The sequence below is a fragment of the Sus scrofa genome, chromosome X (genome assembly GCF_054392235.1).
Source record: "Sus scrofa isolate SSC_HxYL_T2T_F1_AM1 chromosome X, Sscrofa_HxYL_maternal_Yorkshire_Landrace_v2.0, whole genome shotgun sequence".
In the NCBI taxonomy this organism is placed as follows: Eukaryota; Metazoa; Chordata; class Mammalia; order Artiodactyla; family Suidae; genus Sus; species Sus scrofa.
In genome coordinates this window covers 98782718-98803395 of record NC_139401.1, presented here as the reverse complement: position 1 = coordinate 98803395, position 20678 = coordinate 98782718, and the positions used below count along the sequence as shown (strand labels likewise).

The window sequence follows — 20678 nt, the reverse complement described above, 5'->3', positions numbered from 1 at the left end:
AGGAAGGGGTTAAGGCAGGTCTCTGTCGTATTGCACTCTCAGTTGTGCAGCACAATGGGAGAAACTCAGTCCTTTCCAGAAACAGCACTCTTCATTTGGAGCACTTTCCCAGTTTTCTCCTCTGTTTACAACCACCTCACTGGCTTCCCTGACCACAGGAATTTTCCCCATACCCTTTCAACATCGCACTTCATTAGTGAATGTTTCTAGCAGACATATGATGTTTAAAAATTCTTTACCTTTGATGTAATGTAAAATTATACTACCAGAGTTAATAAGTTTCTGGATTACACAAAATTGTACGTGTACCTTCGCTTTCAAAACAAAGATATAATCCTAAGGCAAATTTCTGTAAAAGTGAACTTAACTTTTCTATGTTATTTTTGATCATTTGAGCCACATTACCCAAGAAAAAAAAAGACAATATGAACTCATCCAAAAAATTATACAACTTGTACCAAAACAGCTCTTCAGCCTTGATGAGATGCACTCTATGTACCAGACACCAGAAAAAATAAATACCCATCTACTGACAAGCATGAAAGACCAGCCACTGCAAAAATACCCTTTACTATCTGATAGGCAGAGCATCTTGACCTGCTAAACAAAACACAGATCCATTTTTAATCTCTAAAGTGGCTCTTCACAAAGTGAGTTATTTCGTTAATACTAAGTTAAATTACTCTAAGTTAAATTAATTCTAAGTTAAAATGTCTTTTCATTGCACCTACCTTAGCAGTTCCACTCTTGAGATTTATATCCAATAAAAATGAGTACTTATGTCCACCAAAAGATATGGTCAAAATGATCACAGAAACTTTATTCATAATATTTGAAACCTAAAAACAACCCAAATGTCTATCAACAGAGGTGCTATGGACTGAATATTTGTGTCCTCCCAAAATTCCTATGTTGAAGCCCTAAACCCCAGTGTGATGACATTTGAAGGTGAGGTCTTCAGGAGGTAATTAGTTCATGTGGGTGGGGCCCTCATGAATTAGATTAGTGCCCTTATAAAAAAGAGTTGATCTCTCTCCAGAATGTGAGGACATAGGAAGGTGGCCATCTGTAAACCAGAAAGAGGGACCTCACCAGACACCTTATCTGCTAATACCATGATCTTGGGCTCCCCAGCTTCCAGAACCATGAGAAATAAATGTTTGTTGTTTAAGTAACCCAGGCTATGGATTTTTGTTACAGCAGCCTGAATTGACTAAGACAAGGGGAATGGATAAGTAATTGTGGTGAAACACACATGGGAATGGTACAGAGCAACAAAAAAGAACAAACACTATACACAAAACAGATGAATCTCACATCTTAAACAAAGGAAGCCCAAACCGCAGCAATTATCTTCTCAGATTTACATCCTAGATTAATGACAATAAAAACAAACAAATGGGACCTAATTAAATTTAAACACTTTTGCACAGCAAAGGAAACCATAAACAAAACATAAAGACAACCCACAGAATGGAAGAAAATATTTTGCAAATGAAGCGACTGACATGGGATTAATCTCCAAAATACACAAACACCTCCTGCAGCTCAAAATCAAAAAAATAACACCATCAAAAAATGTGCATAAGATCTAAATAGATACTTCTCCAAAGAGGACATACAGATGGCCAAAAAACACATGAAAGGATGTTCGACATCACTAATTATTAGAGAAATGCAAATCAAAACTACTATGATATATCACCTCACACCAGCCAGAATGGCCATCATCAAAACATCTACAAATAATAAATGCTGGAGAGGGTACATAGAAAAAGGAGCCCTCTTACACTGCTGGTGGGAATGTAAATTGGTGCAACCACCATGGAAAATGGTATGGAGGTTCCTCAAAAAACTAAAAATAGAACCAACATATGATCCAGTAATCCCACACCTAGGCATCTATCCAGAGAAAACCGTAATTCAAAAAGATACATGTACCCCAATGTTCATTACAGCACTATTTACAATAGCCAAGACATAGAAACAACCTAAATGTCCATTGACAGAAGCATAGTTAAAGATGGAATATTACTCAGCCATAACCAAGAATGAAATAATGCCATTTGTAGCAACATGGATCAACTTAGAAATTATCATACTAAGTGAAGCTAGACAGTGAAAAGAAATTATCATACTAAGTGAAGTTAGACAGTGAAAGACAAACACCATATGATATCACTTATATGTGGAATCTTAAAAAGGATCCAAATGAACTTATTTGAAGAAAAGAAACAGACTTATAGGCTTTGAAAAACTTAGGGTTACCAAAGGGGACAGGTAAGGGGGATGGAGTGGTAGTTGGGATTGGCATATGCACACTGAGGTATATGGAATGATTGGCCAACAGGAACCTTCTATATTGCACAGATTATCATAGAATATTGGGTAGAGTTCCCTATGTGGGAAAGGAGTCTGAAAGAGCAAGAGCATGCATGTACATGTCTGACTGAATCACTTTGCTGTACAGCAGAAATCATCACAACCTTGTAAATCAACTATACTTCAATAAAAGTTTTAAAAATGGAAAAAAAAATAAAAACAAAGGAAGCCAGATTCAAAACAGTGCTTACAGTACAATTCTATTTTATATAAAGCTTTGAAATCAGGAAAAACTTATCTGTGGTTCATTTTGGTTTTTGGCCATGCCCATGGCATGCAGAAGTTCTTGGGCTAAGGATTGAACCCACAGCACAGCAGTAACCAGAGCCACAATAATGACAATGCCAGGTCCTTAACCCATTGAGCCACCAGGGAACTCCAGGAAAAGCTTATCTATGATAATAGCAGTCAAACTAGTTGTTACCCTTGAGAGAAGGTGCTGACTGGGGGGTGGGGGAGGCAAGAGGGAACCTTCTGTAGAACCAGCAATGTTCTATGTTTTGATGTGGGTGGAGGTTACACATACATAAAATTTCATTGAGCTCCACATTTAAGGTTGGTGTACTTTATTGTCTGTAAGGAATACCTCAGTTCAAGAAAGAAGAAAAAGATAAGTTCCTATGGTCGATTTATTTCTGACACAGATGGGCAATGCAAATCAGAATTACTCTAACGGCAAAATATTTTGTTATCAGGAGTAGAGATATAGTTCTGAATTTATCCCTGTACACACAGACATCAAATTCAAGTGCAAGCCATTTGGGGCTTCAGACATTATTTATATATAATGCTAATTTATTGGATTTTTCAATGTGTAGCATTCCAAAATGCTATGTATTTTTACAGGCTCACTTTGATTTGAAGGTCACTTCAGAGAAATATGCTGAATTTGTTCCCCAAATCTTAATGAAAGAAAGTATAGTAGACTGAAGAGAACACTGGCCAATGAATTAACAGAGCTGGGTTCTATTTCTGTTTTTACCAGCCAAGTCATCTTGGGCCAGTCTTCACGCTAAGATTGCTTTTGCTCATCCATAAAATGGAGAAAATTACTTTGCTCCCTTTAGCGAGGATCAAAGGAGAGGCTGGGTGGGAAAGTGCTGTGTAAAATATAAAGAAGTGGTAATATCCCCAAAGCTGTGTTTAATTAGAACTTGTGCTTGGGTGTGGCCCATAGAAAATACATTAAAATTTCAAAGCTTGTCTTTCAGTTGCACATCATCTTATATTTCACCAGAGTCAGGATTAGCAAGTACACTCACAAATTCTAAGATCGCTGCAAAATTGAAACAATTCCATTATAATAAATACTGAAAACAGATATGTTCAGGGAAATACAGTTAATAACTGCTTTCCTTGTTTTTCTTCCTAATTATGACTTCTAGATGGACCTCTAGCTATGTAATAGGTATTACATTCAGTTCACATTTCTCCTTTTGAACTGTTTCTACATCACCCATGCTATGGACTCCCTCTCCCATTATGAACCTCACAATAACTGCCCCTGAAGGCTGCTTCCATTTCTACCCTCTGCCATCCACTGTGACCACTATAGCAAGATTTAGAAACACTCTTCACTCTCAAATTCTCACTGGAGCCCCAAATACTCCTTGTCAGAGAGCGCCAAACAAAAGCTCTTTTGTGTCACCTTTGGAAGATTGTTTCTCTGATAAGAGGAAGTCACATAGGCCAGACTAGCCTCAAAATGCTTCCTGTCACCAACTCTTCTTTCCAGTGGACCCAGGAGGAAACTCCCGATTGGAGAGCCATGCAGTGTGAGAGGAGCTTAATAGAAGGAAAAATTAGGGCTAAAACATTTCCTGTTTCTGGAGATTTTGTTCTTAGTCTCACAGCTAAGCTCCCCAAACTAAAACAAACCTGCAGGATAAATAAAACAGACTAGAGAGGGTGAATCCTGAGCCTCTCAATATCCTTGAGAAGTATTCTCTTTAGGTATTAAGTCCTAGGTAAAAAGTTTTTGTTGAACTTACTAAGCTAGGAGATGGAGACCAACAACAGAAAGAGCAGCCAACTCTCAAGGAAAGATACACACACACATATCATTATATATATACAACTTTGCAAAATAGAAGACACTTTGGCTAGGGACGTCAAGACCCAGGCAATGACCTGGCAATGATTTCCCTGGGTTTTGTTTTTAAGTATATCTCTCCTGAACCTGGTGATGGAGAAGCCAGCAACCCAGAAATGCCAGTGGAAGCAGACAAAAATGTCCCACCAAAAGCTCCAGCCAAAGAAATAGAAAAGAGGTAGCCTCGTATACTAGCAAGATGGAAAAATGCAAGACAAAACTGCCACATACTATCCAAGCACTAGAGAAAAAAGTGGCCTCACCCCACACCCATCAGCAAAGACCAAGTGGGGAGCCTAGACCTTTACCTTCATCTGGCTATAAAAAGTCACATACCCCCAACCTCCACTCCCTAAGATGGTCTCAGAAAAGGCTAAGCAGGGATGTGGGACATTCACCCCTTCCAGGCAATAATGAAGCCCCCAGAACATGATGAGAGAGGAGTACATATCCTTCTCTCTCTTTAAGCCCAGGTGGGGTCAGCAGAAGTCAAGTGGGGAGCCTGAAATTCCACCCTAGCCCAGTAACAATGAAGGACTCCTACCCCAGTATCAACGGATTGTGAATGGGAAACCTTGACTCCCACCCCCACCTGGCAGCAATGAAACCACGCTCCCATTCCCATACCAGAGCAGTCTCAGCTGAACCACTGAAAGAAAAGATTGGTATAAGATCAAGGTCTCATAACATAATACCCAGAATGTCCAAGGTACAATAGAAAATCACTCATCATACAAAGAACCAGGAACATCTCAAGTTAAGAAAAGACACTCAACAGAAACCAACAATGAGATAGCACATATATTGGAATTATTCAAGGTTTTTAGGCAGCCATCATAGAAATGCTTCAACAAGAGGGAAGGACAGGAATGGAATGTGGACCAGCATTCTGGCTTTTGGGAGGGTTGCCCAAGGGACTGGTATCTGTCTTAGCAGAAACGGGGTGCTGATAGGGAACTGGCATGCATTGGATGCCTAGTGGCCACTGAGAGTGGAATAGCTTGCTGCTGTAGAACCAGAGAACATCCATTGGCACAGAGAGACACCAGCGAGAGCAATGATTTACAAGCACCTGAAAGAGAAACTGGCAAACGCTTCTATTTGAAAAACTGCATGTATAAGACCAGAGAAGGCATGTTACCGAGTCTAAGCTTGTGCTCCTCGCTGCACCACAGGCCGATAGATCTGAGAGACGGGTTGTTGAGGCAAGAAATAGTGATTTTATTTGGAATGCAAGCAGACTGAGAAGACAGTGAACTCAGCCCAGCAAACCATCTTGCCTGAGTTAGAAGTCACGCTTCTTTTATATTAAAAATGGAGGGCGTAAAGTCAAACATTTCCTGTTTCCGGTCAGCCCTCAGGGGAGGTGTTAATTTCCTCCTCCCTTCAGTCATTCACAGGTGGATCTGGTCAAGCTGTTTCTTGTGAGCTAAACAAAGGTATTTTAGCTTAATGCTCATTACCTAGGAGGCAGGGTTCCCAGGGATGAGTCGTTCTGTATAATTTAATCCTATAGGCAACATTCCTTTAGTGATTAACTTGTCATACAATACAAAAGTTCTTCCCTATTACAATTCCCCATTGTCAACAGTCCATTCCACAATCTTGTGGGAAAAGGGTGAAGACCGCTCTATTTCCAGAGGTAGCAAATATTCCTTAGAATCTTTAGTCAGTCCTTTTTTTATCTACAACTATTTGAAACTGATGAAATCCCTTAGCACTCTGTTGTCTGATTTGTAAGTTAACTTGGGACTTTGGCTCCAGTTCCCAAAACATATATTTATGTGCTATTTATCTGGACAAAAAGTAAACACATTGATTGTACCTTCTGCAGCTACAGTTAGATAGGTAGACCTGTTGGCAACTGCTAGGTCTTTTAGAGCATTTATAGATTCCCACACCTAGACAGACACCTGGGATGGCCTACCATACATATTTCAAATGGGCTTAATTTAAGCTTGCCTCTGGGAGCCTCCAATCTGTCTGTAGCAGGGCAGCTGGCAAGACCTTATTGCAAGTTAAATTAGCATTCATTTTCTCGGGTTTTCCTGTTGATTGTAGTCTCCAGGAGGAGTGTCGTTCCAATGCCTTAATCCAAATCAGAAGATCATTTCCTTAAGGAGGGCTTTAACCAATTTTAAAAAGGAGGCTGATTTTTAAAACTAACAACTTAAAACTGCCACACACAAAACCAATGGTCCACAAAACATTTTCCTTTCCTTCCAAAGGTTTTATTATGCGTTGTTATCATTAGCCAGTCTTTTACTATTAAGCTTAAACGGCCATTTGAGACAAACAGTTCTGAGACTGTTCTTTCTACCCACTGATTAAGACTGGGGTAGCGGGTATTGGGGATAACATTCATTTAGCCTTCAGCGCTTTCTGGGCAGACTTGGTGACCTTGCCACCTCCAGCTGCCTTCTTGTCCACTGCTTTGATGACACCCACAGCAACCATCTGTCTCATGTCATGAACAGCAAAATGACCCAGAGGAGGATAGTCAGAGAAGCTCTCAACACACATGGGCTTGCCAGGAACCATATCAACAATGGAGGCATCACCCGATTTAAAAAAATTGGAGGCCGTCTTCCAGCTTTTTCCCAGAATGGTCACCAATCTTCTCTTTCCACCCAGCAAACTTGCAAGCAGTGGGGGCTGGATGACAATCCAGCACAGGTGCACCTCCAGCACCGAGTTGGCTGGGACGGTTCAAGATAATCACTTGGTTTGTGAAGCCAGCTGCTTCTTTGGGCGGGGGCTGGGGGGCATTTTTGCTGTTATTGGCCACATTGACACAACGAACATCTTTGACAGACATGTTCTTGACATTGAAGGCCACACTGTCCTCAGGAAGGGCTGTCCTCAAAGCTTCATGGTGCATTTCAATAGATGTTACTTCATGTGTAACATTAACTGGAGCAAAGATGAGCACCATGCCAAGTCTGAGAACACCAGTGTCCACTCGACCCATGGGGACAGTATCAATACCACCATTTTTTGCAGATGTCCTGGAGAGGCAGACACAAGGAAGACAGTGGCTGGTATTCTGACAAGTCAATCTGTGGAGGAAGTGGGTTCTCTTGCCTCAGAGGATTTTTTTGTTTTGTTTTTAGATTAGGTGTCCCAATGTCCCTTTTTAATGGGACTCATTTGCTATGTGTTTTTGGCCTTCACTGGGATGCCACTAACACACACGTCTGGTCTTACCTTTTTGTAAATCTCAGGGGAAAGAGCTCTGTCTCCCTTCCTGGGGCTTTCATGAGTGCAGTCAGTAGGTCTAAAGCATGTTCTGGTGAGAAAGTTCAGGGCGAGGTCTATCAGAAAGTTAATCAGCTCATTCCTCACTGTCAGTTTTACCCGGGGCTCTGTGGAGAATTAGGTGCTTCAAGTCCAAGGATCCCCTGGACCTCTTCACTCATCAGAGTTCCTCTCTTTCCATCATGTGAGAGGCTCTCATCTTTTATTGTTTTTCTTAAGTTTTAGCCTAGAGCAATCCATTTCCTTTCCACAATGGTGACGTACTGCCAAAAATTTTGCATCTTCTTTCTTCTGTTGTTCCCTGTTGGTTTTTTCTTTTTAGGGCCACAGGTGTGGCATGTGGAGGTTCCCAGGCTAGGGGTCGAATCAGAGCTACAGCTGCCAGCCTACACCACAGCCACAGCAACTCAGGACCCAAGCCGCGTCTACGACCTATACCATAGCTCACAGCACCGCCAGATCCCCAACCCACTGAGCAAGGCCAAGGATCAAACCTGCCCCCTCATGGTTACTTGTTGGGTTCATTACTGCTGAGCCACGACAGGAACTCCCTTAAAGCAACATCTACCAATGAGAAGGGTTCATTCCAAATGCACCATCTAATCTTTGCAACTTTCTCCTGATATATGAGATGCTTTGCCCACAAAAAGGTCAATTTCCCATTCTAATATTTTCAGGGGCCTCGGGACCTGCATTAGTATGACAGCTGTAGGCCTGATATATCCTTTCCAGAAATTCAGAGAGGTCTTGTTTTGCTAATTTCTTGAAACTCTTGCTTTGGTTCCTTTTCAAAGCCCTGCCAAGATGCACTAATAAGTAGTGCCCTAATGAAGGCATTCCTCCCTCATTGGGGGGCAGTGCCCCATTTCGGTACCGCTGTGGGTACTGCCGAGGGGCCTATAAAGGAGGGTTGTGCTCTTTCCAATTAAACAAGTCTGAGAAACCCAGCTGACTGGTCATAGGATTTTAGTCCCCTATAAGAAATCACAGCAATGGAAACTGCCCTGCCCTGAGCATGGCTCCTGGCTCAAATTAAGTGCCCTGTCAGGTCTTAGATGGCAATACCAGATCACTTCTTGCGCCCCAGAAAGTAACACAGGGTTTTCTAATGGATCCCTGGAAGGAGGGGAAGTCCTGTGTCCCAGCGTCAGGAATTGGGGCTGGATAGGAATGGAAGGGGGTGGAGGGGGTGGATGTATTGGTATAACGGCCAGAGCAGCTGGGACAGCTAACTCAGCTAGAGGACTTGAGGTTTGAAGCAACATGTCTCCTCACTCTCATTCCCTTCCTTTTCTTATTTTCCCTAAGGTAAGAGCACAAATGCTTGCACATGAAGGATTTCTTCCTGCTTCTTCACAAAATAGGTGTAGAATCATTCAAAAGTCACTGTAAAACCAAAAATAGCAATCCATCATCTCTCGTCATTAAAAAGGGTGTGTTTTTGCTTTGGCATCAACCAACCTGGACTATAATACTATTGAAAAGAAACTCGGTTACTGCTGTGACGTGCCACAATCCAAAACAATAACGAAAATTATGACTGATATCATTGACCAGGACATATCAGAATTTCAGGAGTTCCATATACTTGCTAGAAGGTGCAGATCAGAAACATTTACCCATATGATACAATCTAAGAAGTTCTATCACCACTTATTTGACAATGCTTCCCACATAGTTTAATGTACCAAATAAGCCTAAGTATTTTAATACTCCTCTGAGAAGGAGACAAAATAAATAATTTGAGGTGTTCCAGGAACCCCTTGGGGAAAAAAAAAAAAACAAACCTCAAAGTTAGCTAGAGGTCAAATGAACTTCACTTAGAACTTGGTCTTTGGGAATTTTGTCGAAAACATTGAAAAGATTTAACGAGGGATGATAAAAGATCTCAATGGCAAATATACATCCGTTAAAGACATTCACAATTGCCCAAAGCAGTTCAATGTTTGAAGAAAACTTTGTCCTCTTAGAGGACCAAATTCAGGTTTTCTACCACTTTATCATTAAAATTCATTTTCTTTATTAAGTTCCATCTTATCTTAGCCAATCCTGACCATGCCCAAAATTCTTTCAGTGTTCCTCCTCCACACATCTTCCACAATTTTCTGTATCCATATTCATCTGTCCCTCACTTTTCCATTCAGAAACAACCGGCTCTAGGACAAAACCACCTTTATCCCTTTGACAAAATGCAATTTCATTCCTCATGCCTTCTTTGCTGAAAACATCCTACATCTTTGCATAGTGAAATGTTTCCCTTATAATTCTTAACCTAAGAACTTGAATCTCTAGTGAAAACCAACAAGTAATTCTAAACTGTCATACCAGCATTTTCTGATTGAAAACTTTTGCTTTAGTCTTATTCTCCCAAGAAGGCAAAGGTAGGTAAACTTAGACCTGCCCAGCAATTAATGTTCTAATATTTATCCTATTTGAAATGATGCAGATGGTCAATGAATTCTCTTCATTTTAACTTTTAGTTTCAAGTTACGAAAACCTAGAGATACTACTTTTAGGCAGACATTCCCAAAACATTATTATTCTTATATAGTTTACCTAAAACTCTTGCCTAGAGGTAAATGCCTCTATTTTATTTAGTTAAAAGCTTCATCATATTGTTATTCTCTTGCTGGCAAACTTTGCAACAGGAACAATAAGGTCTTATTTGATTTCTAGTAAACCTAGGTACAAAAAAGTGCTTAATGTTGATGACTCTAAAGACATGTCTGTATTACTCAAACACGTTTAAGCTAACTTTAATACCAGATATTAATTCAATACTGAATAGTTCCTAGATCGTGTGAACTTGAAATTCATTCTGGCTAGTTTCTTTTATTTTTGAGTGTTTATATAAACACTTAATTTCCTTTAAGAGCTCCTTTACTAATTAATTTTGGCAATGCCACATACCTACAATACATGCACAACACACAGGGACCTCATAGTTCCCATCCAAAAATTTCAGCCATGAATCAAGTAAAACAATGTAAAGCCTACAAGTTACAAAAGGGATTGAATTCAAATTGGGTTTCAGGCAGAGAACAAATCAAGCCCATCTGTTCAGATGGCTAAACCCATTTTACTAATATTTATGGAAAATATTTCTATTTGTAGCTTTCAGTGATTTTAGGAATCAAGTGACACCTTTCTCTTCCTCCTGGGAATGTCCACTATCAGACAAGGACAGACAGGTTTTTTTTCTGTTCCCTTTTTCCATTTGACATCAGTAGAAGTTTAACCATCACAAAACTGATTTGGCTGTAAATGTAGGAATACCAAACAAAATGAAAAATCCAAAGGACAAACAAAATTCTAAATAAACCCTCAAATTTGGCCTTGGGGTTTTACATATACCAACAACACAGGACAGCATAAATGACATAATGAATACAACAGGGATAGCAGTACATGGTGCTCAGGGCCCCAAGATACCCTGCCTAAACTCCTTGTGCAGATCCTAACAGCTATTGTGGCCACACTTTATTACAATAAAATACCATCTTCCTCTCACCTATGGGTTCATAACTGTAATCAGATCACTTATCCAAAATGCGCCTCAGGGGACTTTTTTAGGGATAGTTGAAACATTGCCATTTTTAAAGACAGAAATCCAAGACAAATAAAACACACACTGCACACACAAATGCTAGAATCCAAAGAAACAAACAAACCAGGTAAAAATCCAACAACTCCTTCCTCTCTCCAACAGGATATCCTACTCAAACACAAAACATATTGGCTTATTCCAGAGAAAAAGCGCCAAATGGAGAGTAAATAAAGTTCCCAGCTATACACACTGGAGCAACCAACCCTACCGTATGAAGCCTGTCGACTCTCAAATGTCGATTCCTTGGTCCAACTGCCAAGTGCTGGGGCAGCTGGTGCCAGTCAGGGGAATTTTGAAGGGAAGGTCCTCAGGACAAGTGGTCCTGGCAGCTGCTAGGGCCCTACCCGAAACTTCCCCAGCCAGGGCCAACCAGCCATGACTGGCAAGGCTCCTGGATGACTATGCCAAAAATTTGTTACCGAGTCCAAGCTTATACTGCTTGCCATGTGATAGGTCAATAAATCAAGAGACAAGTTGTTGGGGCAAGGAATAGCAACCTTATTTAGAAAACCAGCAAGCTGGGAAGATGGTGGACTCATATCCCAAAGAACCATCTTGCTCGAGCTAGAATTCAGGCTTCTTTTATGCTAAAAGAGGCAGGCATAAAGAAAAACATTTCCTGTTTCCGGTCAGCCTTCAGAGGAGGACGTGTTAATTTCTTCCTCCCTGCAGTCATGTACAGGTGGGTTTCTTGTGAGCCAAACAAAGGTATTTTATCTTAATGCTCATTGCCTGGGAGGCACAGTTCCCAGAGATAGGCTGTTATGTATAATTTAAGCTTATAGGCAACATCCCTTTAGTGATTAACTTGTAAAAGAATACAAAATTTCTTCCCTATTAAAGACAAAGCCCCCTTAAAAAAGGTTTCAGAAACCCCAGACTCTCTAGCCATGCTGATTGGTGGAGGTCTTTCACTGTACCATGCCAGTACATAAAAAATGGGAGAAGTAGCTGTTTTCTCAAATATGCAGAGCCCAAACACAAAGTTACATGACACACAAAGGACCAGGCAAACATTGCCAAAAAGGAAAAAAGAAACTCCAGAAACTGACGCTAATGAAAGAAAGATATATAAACTACCTGACAAAGAATTCAAAATAACCATCAGGGATGATCTATGAGCTCAAGAAAATGCTATATGAACAAAATAAGAAGACCAACAAAGGGACAGAAAACATTTTTAAGAGCACCAAACATAAAATTGTAGTTGAGGACTATAATTAAAAAATTCACTAGAAAGGTTCAACAGCAGGCTTGAATATGCAGATTAAACAGTAACTCAAAAACAGGTAATTTGAAATTATCCGGTCAATGGAACAAAAAGAAAAAAGAATGAAAAAGAGTGAGGAAAGTCTAAGAGACTTATAGGATATGATTAAATGGACCAATAAAAAGCATTCTGTGAGTCCCAGAAGGAGAGAGAAAGGAGCAGGCAATTTATTTGAAGAAATAATGGCTGAAAACTTTCCAAATCTGGGGAAGAAAACAGACACACAGATTCAGAAGCCCAGTGGACTCCAATGAGACCCCAAAGAAACTGACATTAAGAAATGTCATAATAAAACTGTCAAAATTTAAAGACAAAGAGGAGTTCCCGTAGTGGCACAGTGGTTAACGAATCTGACTAGGAACCATGAGGGTGCGGGTTCGGTCCCTGCGCTTGCTCAGTGGGTTAAGGATCTGGCATTGCCACGGGCTGTGGTGTAGGTCGCAGACGCAGCTTGGATCCCGTGCTGCTGTGGCTCTGGCGTAGGCCGGTGGCTACAGCTCCGATTCGACCCCTAGCCTGGGAACCTCCATATGCCGTGGGAGTGGCCCAAGCAATAGCAAAAAGACAAATATATATATATATACATATATATATATATATATGTATATATATATATATATAAAGACAAAGAGAATTTTGAAAGCAGCAAGAGAAAAGCAACTCCTCATAACAAGGGAACTCCATAAGACTATCAGCAGGTTTCTCAGCAGAAACCTTACAAGCCAGAAGGGAATGGGATGATACATTCCAAATGCTGAAAAAAAAAATTTCTGGAGTTCTTATTGTGGCCCAGTGGTAATGAACCTGACAAGTATCCATGAGGATGCAAATTTGATCCCTGGCCTTGCTAAGTAGGTTAAGGAACTGGCATTGCCTCGAGCTGTGGTGTAGGATACAGATGTGGCTTGGATCCTGAGTTGCTGTGGCTGTGGTGTAGGCTGGCAGCTACAGCTCCAATTTAACCCCTATCTGGGAACCTCCATATGCCATGGGTGTGGCCCTAAAAACAGCAAGAAAAAAAAATGCCAACCAAGAATACTATATCCAGGAAAACTGTTTTTTAAAAATGATGGAGAAGTAGACATTCCCAGATAAACAAAAGCTGAGGCTGTTTATTGCTACCAGATCTGACCTACCAGAAATTTTAAAAAGAGTCCTTCAAGTTGGAACAAAAAGACTCTAAACAGGAGGAGGCCTAGGATCTGGGCTGACAGAGAGCAAAGGTGAACTGTGGAGAACATGTGGACCTGCAGAGACCATGAGGACCTGCCCTTCCAGTGATGCCCCCTCCCACCTGGCCCCCCTGGAGGGTGCACTGAGGGGAGAGGAGAGTATGCCATGGAGAACCCTACCTCAGCTTCAGGCCAACTTTAAGATGTCAACAACTGGCTCCTCACCTTCGGATTCCAACTTCATGATGTGATTCCTGGCTATCCCAAGCCAGACATGGATGCCATGGAACCACCCTATGAGCTCATCCACACACAGATGAAAACTCAGGAATGGGACAATAGCAAGATAATTCATGCACATGACTGCTCACCTATCAAGACATCCAGATATTACAGAATCTATCCTTGGGATACAGTGTGAAGTGCAGAAGCAGCTCAAGGCTTTCATCACCCTGGAACATTTTGCCAGCTCTGTGGCCCCACAATCAGCAGCTGCCAGCAGGACCCAGAGACAAAGAAGTTTGAATCAAGTGGCTCAGTCTTTGGCAAGGGGGTCAAGTTTGCCCTGAAGGATGGCTGAGTTACCACAGACATCATCAGTGTGGCCAGTGAGGATGGGTGGAGCATTGCTGGCATCTTGAACAGTGCCCACTACCCAGAGAACATGCACTTCACCATTGACAGAGTGGAGACCACTGCTTTGTGAAACCAGGGCCCTCAGAAGGTGATCTGGCCATTCTGGGGCTCAGCAGGGGGCAGTGAACCCTGGAGAATGGAGTCAAGGTCCCTGAGTTCCAGATCAACATGATTGTCCATGACAGAACTAGACACTACACAGATATCCAGCTCTAGTATGGGGTGTTATGCTTGAACACCTGCTATAGGAGCACACTGGACTAGGAGAAGGTGCTAGTGCCAGAGCTGGCCCAGCAGAGACCCATGCACCAGGCCTGGGCCTAGGAGCATCAGTGACTTTGTGAAGATTAGGAAGGCCTGTAGTCCTAGAAAGAGAGCGAGAAGCAGCAGGTACTGAACACAGGGCAGGATCAAGGCTATGATGGCTTCTTCATGATATCCATCGAGCAGTACCTGGAACTGTCACACAGTGCCAACAATATCTACTTCATGAGACAGAGTAAGATGGGCCAAAAGTGACTGAGAGGACCATGGCCTGGACGTCTTGCCAAAGACAACTATTCTTTTGTGGTTGCACACCTGACTGTGCTGTACTTTAAAATATATATATCTTTTTCTCTTTTAACAAGTGCAGAAAACAAACAAAAAAAAAACACTGGTTGCATTGTAATGCATGAACATTCTTTTTTTTTTTGAGAAAAGGAAAACACAAATTTGGCCTTCATACATATTTTGCAAAGAACAGAAAGTGGTTTTTTCTGTAGTGTGATTTCAATGAAAACTTTATTGTCTTTCTCTTAAAAAAAGACTCTAAACAGAAACATGAAAGCATATGAAAGTATAAAGCCCATTTTTAAAAGTAAATATATAGACAAATACAGAACACTGAGTACTTTAATAGGGTTGTTTTAATACTGTCACGAGGTTAAAAGACAAAAGTATAAAAAATGGCTATAACTATAAAAATATGTTAATGGTACATAATATTAAAATATGTTATTTGTTTTTTTTAATTTATTTATTAGGGCTGCACCCACAGCATATGGAGGTTCCCAGGCTGGGGGTCTAATCGGAGCTACAGCTGCCAGCCTACACCTCAGACACAACAACGCAGGATCTGAGCCATGTCTGTGACCTACACCACAGCTCACTGCAACAGTGGATCCTTAACCCACTGAGCGAGGCCAGGGATCAAACCCGCAATCTCATGGTTCCTAGTTGGATTTGTTTCTGTTGCACCCCGACAGGAACTCCAAAAAGATGTTATTTGTAACACTGATAGCATAAGGTGTGGAAGGGGTTTGAAAAAGTGTAGAATATTTTTATGGGATTGAAGTTGTTATCATTTAAATAAATGATTGTAACTATAATGTTTTACATAAGCCCCAGTGTAACCACAAGGAAAATACCCATAGAATACATGAAAGAAAATGAGAAAGGAATCAAAGCATGTCACTTAAAAAATCAATGAAAGAAGGAAGGGCAGCCAAGGATAAAAAGAGAAACAAAAAAAAAGTACAAGATGGTTAGAAAATAATTAATAAAATGGCAATTGTAGGTCCTTCCCTATAAATAATTACTTTAAATAAAAATGAATTAAATTCCCTGTTCAGAAGACATAGAGTAGCTAATGGATAAAGAAACAAAATCCAACTATATGCTGTCTATAGAGACTCACTGTAGATTCAAGGACACACATAAGCTGAATATGAAAGGATGAGAAAAGATATTCCATGCAAAATGTAAACAAAAGAGGATAGGTGTGGCTATGCTTATATCAGACAAAATAGACTAAAAAAACTCTCAAGGAGTTCCCGTCGTGGCGCAGTGGTTAACGAATCTGACTAGAAACCATGAGGTTGCGGGTTCAGTCCCTGCCCTTGCTTAGTGGGTTAACGATCCGGCGTTGCCGTGAGCTGTGGTATAGGTTGCAGACGCGGCTCGAATCCTGTGTTGCTGTGGCAGTGGTGTAGGCCGGTGGCTACAGCTCTGATTCGACCCCTAGCCTGGGAACCTCCATATGCCGCGGGAGCGGCCCAAGAAATAGCAAAAAGACAAAAAAAAAAAAAAAAACTGTCAAAAAAGACAAAGAAAGACATTATATAATGATAAAAAGTCAGTTCACCAGTAAGTTATAATAGTTATAAACATAAAGCATGCAACATTGGAGGACTCAAACATATGAAGCAAACATTGACAAAACTGAAAGGAGATAGACACAGCAACATAATTATAGTTAGGCATTTCAACACATCACTCTCAATAAGGAATAGAACATTCAGACATAACATCAATAAGAACACAAAAGACTTGGACAATATTATATAAGCCTAACATATACAGAGTATTCCTCCCAATAGCAGCTAAATGCACATTCTGTCAAGTGTACACAGAACGCTGTCCAGGAAAGACCATGTTAGGTAACAAAAGAAGTCTTAACAAGTTTTAAAAAATTGAGATCATACCAACTATATTTTCCAACCACAATGAAATGAAAATGGAAACTAATGGCAGGAGGAAAACTGGAAAATTCACAAATATGTGGAAATTCAAAAACACACTCTTGAACAACCAGTGAGTCACTGAAGGAATCAAAAGGGAAATTAGAAAATACCTTGAGATAAATGAAAATGAAAGCACAACATACTATAACTTACGGAATAAGGCAATAGCAATACTAAGAAGGAAGTTTATGGTGATAAATGCCCACATTAAAAGAGAAGAAAGTTTTCAAATGAATATCTCACATTATACCTTAAGGAAATAGAAAAAGAAAAACATATTAAGTCCAAAGTTAGGAGAGGGAAGTAATTACAAACAAAATAGAGAATAGGAAAGAAAACAATGATACTAAGTGTTGTTTCTTTTTAAAAAGACCATCAAAATTAACAGTCCTTGGGACTTCCTGCTGTGGTGCAGTGGGTTAAGAATCTGCCTGCAGCAGACTCAGCCACTGTGGAGGCTCAGGTTCAATCCCCATCCCAGTGCAGCAGGTTAAAGGATCCAGTATTGCCACAGCTGTGGCATAGGTCATGGCTTGACTCAGATTCAATCCTTGGCCTGGGAAATTCCATATGCCACGGATTGTGGCCATAAAAAGCAACACACACACACACACAAACAAACCCTTTAACTACATTAGTCTAAAAGAAGATTCAGATAAAATCAAAAATGAAAGCAGAGATACAATGGATGCCGTAGAAATTTAAAGGATTATAAGAGATGACTATGAACAATTATACACCAACAAATTAGATAACCTAGAGGAAATGGATAAATTCCTACAAACATACAACTCATCGAGATCAAATCATGAAGAAACAGAAAATCTTAATAGAACTATAACTAGCAAGGAGATTGACTCAGTAATCAAAAACCTTCCAACAAATAAAAAGCCCTGGACCAGATGGATTCACTGGTGAATTCTATAAAACTTGAAAGAAAAATTAACTTCTTTTGAAGAATTAACTTTAAATTCATATCTAGAATTAACTTTATTCTTAAAAAAAGTTTCAAAAGCCAATCATTCTCAAACTCTTTCAAAAAGCTGAAAAGGAGGGAGCCCTTCCCAACTTATTTTGTGAGATCAGCACTATCCTGATGTAAAAACCAGAAAAGAGACATTACAAGAAAAGAAAACTATGGGCCAATATTCCTGATGAATACAGATACAAACATTTTCAACAAAACGCTAGCAAACCATATTTAACAGCAATTAAAAAAATATACACCATGACCAAGTGTAATTTATCCCTAGAATACAAGGATACCTCAACATACGCAAATCAATCAATGTTATACACCATATTAGTAGAATGAAGAGAGGGAAAAAAAATCACATGATCATCTCAATAGATGTAGGAAAAGCATTTGATAAAATTCAATACATTTTCATAATGAAAAGTTGAATATTCCACAATCAACAAACTAGGGAAAAAAGGAAATTACTTTAACATCATAAAGGCCATATATAAATAAGTCCATAACTAAAATGGTGGGAAACTGAAAGATTTCCTTGTTCATGAGCAAGACAAAGATGCCACTGTCATCATATCTATTCAACATAGTAATGGAAGTTCTAGCCAGAGTAATTAGGCAAGAAAAAGAAATAAAAGGCATTCAATTAGAAAGGAAAAAGTAAAATTAGCTCTGTTTATATATGACATGAACCTATATGTAGAAAAACCTAAATATTCTACAAAAAATTTTTAAAACTAGCAAATTAATTCAGCATATAATCTAATTATTAAGTCTTTACAAGATACAAAACCAACATATAAAAATCAGTTATATTTCTATATGCTAACAGTGAATTATCTGAAAAGGAAATTTAGAAACCAATTTCATTTAAAATAGCATTAAAAAGAATAAACTACCTAGGAATAAGCTTAACCAAAAAAGGCAAAACTCATGTATACTGAAAATTACAAAACATTGCTGAAAGGAATTTAAAGGTACAAATAAATGGAAAGACATTCCATGTTAATCAACTGGAAGACAATATTGCTCAAATGCCCACATTATAGAAATCAATCCATATATTCAATGTAATTCCTATTAAAATCCCAACAGCATTTTTTATAGAAATAGAAAAAAAAAACCAAAAATTTATGTGGAACCACAAAAGAATCCAAATAGCTAAAATAATCTTGAGAAAGAACAAAGCTGGAGACCTCACACTGTCTACATTCAAAACATATTATAAAGTTACAGTAATCAAAACAGAATGGCACTGGCATAAAGACAAATGGAACAGAACAGTGCCCAGAAATAAACCCACCCAAATATGGTCAAATGATCTTTGACAAGGGTGCAAAGACTACACAATGGGAAAAGGATGATCACTTTAATGAAAGCTGTAGGGAAAACTGGATATCCACATGCAAAAGAATGAAACTAGACCCTTATCTCAGACCACATACACAAAAATCAACCCAAAATTTAAAGACTTTGACATAAGACCTAAAACTATAAAACACCTAGGAGAAAACCTAGAGAAAACACTTCAAGACATTGGTCATGGCAATGACTTCTAGGATATGACACTAAGAGCACAGGCAACCAAAACAAAAAAAGACAGGTGAAACTATATCAAACTAAAAACGTTCTGCACAGCAAAGGAAACAATCAACAGAATTAAAAGGCAACCTACATTATAGGAGGAACTATCTACAAATCATATGTCTGATAAGGGGTTAATATACAAAATATATAAGGCATTCCTACAACTCAATAGCTAATAATAATAATAATAATAATAATAATAATAATAATAATAATAACCTTATTTAAAAATGGTCACAAAGGACTTAAAGACATCTCTCTAAAGAATACATCCAAATGGCCATCGGGTATGTGAAAAACATGCTATCACTAATCATCAGCAAACTGAAAATTAAAACCTTAATTAAACATTGTCTCACTCCTGTTAGGATAGCTATTTTTTAAAGAAAGACAACAAGTGTCAGCAAGGATATAGAGAAATGGAACCCTTCTACAATGGTGGTGGGAATGTAAAATGATGTCACTGTGGTGGAAAATAGTATAGAGACCCCTGAAAAAGATTAAAAATAGAACCACTATATGATCCAGCAATACCATGTCTGGGTATTTACATAAAAGAATTGAAATCAGGATTGTAAAGAGATATTTGCACTCCCATGTTCACTGCAGCATTATTCACAACAGCAAAAAAAGAGAAATAACCTAAATATCCATCAATGGAAAACGTGGTATATGTGGTATATACATACAAAAGAATATTAGTCTGCCATAAAAAAGGAAAGCCTGTCATATGTTCCATGAATGGAACTTGAGGACATTGTGCTAAGTGAAATAAGCCAATAAGCCAATCACAGTAGATCAAATACTGCATCATTCCACTTAAAAGAGGAGGGAGGGAGTTCTTGTCTGGCTAAGAGGTAACAAACCTGACTGTATCCATGAAGATATAGGTTTGATCCCTGGCCCCTCTCAGTGGGTTAAGGATCCAGCATTGCTATGAGCTGCAGTGTAGGTCTCAGATGCAGCTTGGATCTAGCATTGCTGTGCCTGTAGTGCAGCTGCAGCTCCAATTCGACCCCAGACCTGGGAACTTCTGTATGTCATGGGTGTGGCCCTAAAAATAAAAATACAATAGTCAAACTCAGAGTTCCTGAGTTTGATGCAGGGGATCAGCGGCGTCTCTGCAGCACCAGAATGGGGGTTTGATCCCTGGCACAGCACAGTGGGTTAAGGATCTGATGTTGCCACAGCTACAGC

General features: G+C 39.6%; 1 protein-coding gene and 1 pseudogene across 4 annotated transcripts in view; both read right to left on the bottom strand.

The window, feature by feature from the left end:
- Nucleotides 1-20678, bottom strand: part of ATG4A (autophagy related 4A cysteine peptidase) — an 87493-nt gene that overhangs the window by 53666 nt on the left and 13149 nt on the right. The window lies entirely within an intron of this gene.
- LOC146394734 (elongation factor 1-alpha 1 pseudogene) lies at nucleotides 6717-7549 on the bottom strand (annotated as a pseudogene).